Here is a 1,293-nt window from a genome sequence, read left to right as displayed (position 1 = left end):
TGTGTGTGTGTGTATAATTCCTAGTGTTGGGAGAAACCTGTAATTTCCTTGAGACTTGAACAGTTATTGTTTCAAATGCTCCAGAAGTCGATCTGCCTGAGCTTATCAGGCCCACTTGGCAGATCAGAAAACAGGATCAGAGACATGAAGCTGCTCACCCAGGTTCACACAGAAACACTGGGCCAGAGTTGGGACTCAAGTCTCGTAGGGGCAGGGATTGGAAGGAATGTTCTCCCTGCTTGATGGGCTGGGCAATAGGGCCACCTATCCCTGCTCAGTGACCTGGGGCAAGTGACTTCACCTATCTGAGCCTTGGTTTCCTCATCTGAAAAAAATGGGAACCACGGGTGTCCCCCCTTCATGGAATTGTCACGAAAGTACCATGGTGATACATGGCACGTGTTACCTGCTGGCACACAGTAGGTGCTTGAGGGAAGTTTTCACAAGAGGAGGCGCAGCCTCCACAGAGATGGGCCTGGGGGATCAGTACTGACCCTCTGGCCGTGAGTTCACAGGAGGTACTGGCCAGCCGGGGTGTGCCTGTCACTCTGCCATGTGACTCTTCCAGTTCAAGGTCTTAAATCCCTGGGGGGAAGGTATGTTTCCGCTCCTGGGGCCACAGCCAGATGAGCCCAGGCCTGCCTGCCTCTAGCTCCAGGGCCTCATGTTGGGCACTGTGCAAAGCCCTGGGGAACCACCTACTAGCTGGCAGGCCTGGGGTGGGGCAGCTTTTCAGGTGTTCCGAGGGGTTCTAAACCTCTGCTTGTCTGAGAAAATGGTGTGAACAGGTGGGGGTCCCCAGCCAGAGCAGGGTACAGAAGAACCTGTTGGTCAGTGAGTTTGTCAACAACCCAATTCCATCCTGCCACTCCCCTGCTCGAACCCTCCAAAGATTCCCCTCCTACTTAGAATGCAATCAGTCCCCTTGGTGGCCTAGAGCTCCTGTGACCTGGCCCCAGCCAGACTCATTTCTTCCCCAGAGCTCGAGCCACACTGGCCTTTCTTTCCTCCAGGCCTCAGCACACCTGGGATTCTTCCTGGGACTCCCTCCCCCTCCTCTTCACCTGGCCACTTCCTGTCTAATTTTCTACAGGCCTTGGGTTCATGCCATGTCCTGGGGAAGACCCCTGAGCCCCAGACCAGGGCAGGTCCCTCCTGCCCATGCTCCTTGAGCTCTTTCCTAGGGTTCAAGTGCTATATGAGGGACCTACCAAGCACGCTGGCCCCTGCATCGGGCCCTCGCAACTCATTCCCCTTGTCTCTGGCCTGCTCCCTCCCGAGGTGTACCCAGGA

General features: G+C 55.8%; 1 protein-coding gene across 1 annotated transcript in view; it reads left to right on the top strand.

The window, feature by feature from the left end:
- The window catches only part of FAM65C (family with sequence similarity 65, member C), a 36,910-nt gene that overhangs the window by 1,094 nt on the left and 34,523 nt on the right, over positions 1-1,293 (top strand). The window lies entirely within an intron of this gene.

The sequence above is a fragment of the Galeopterus variegatus genome, unplaced genomic scaffold, assembly GCF_000696425.1.
Source record: "Galeopterus variegatus unplaced genomic scaffold, G_variegatus-3.0.2 Scaffold213, whole genome shotgun sequence".
NCBI classification, from domain to species: domain Eukaryota; kingdom Metazoa; phylum Chordata; class Mammalia; order Dermoptera; family Cynocephalidae; genus Galeopterus; species Galeopterus variegatus.
Note: the sequence above shows the minus strand (reverse complement) of the source record. Positions and strands in the feature narration are given on the sequence as shown.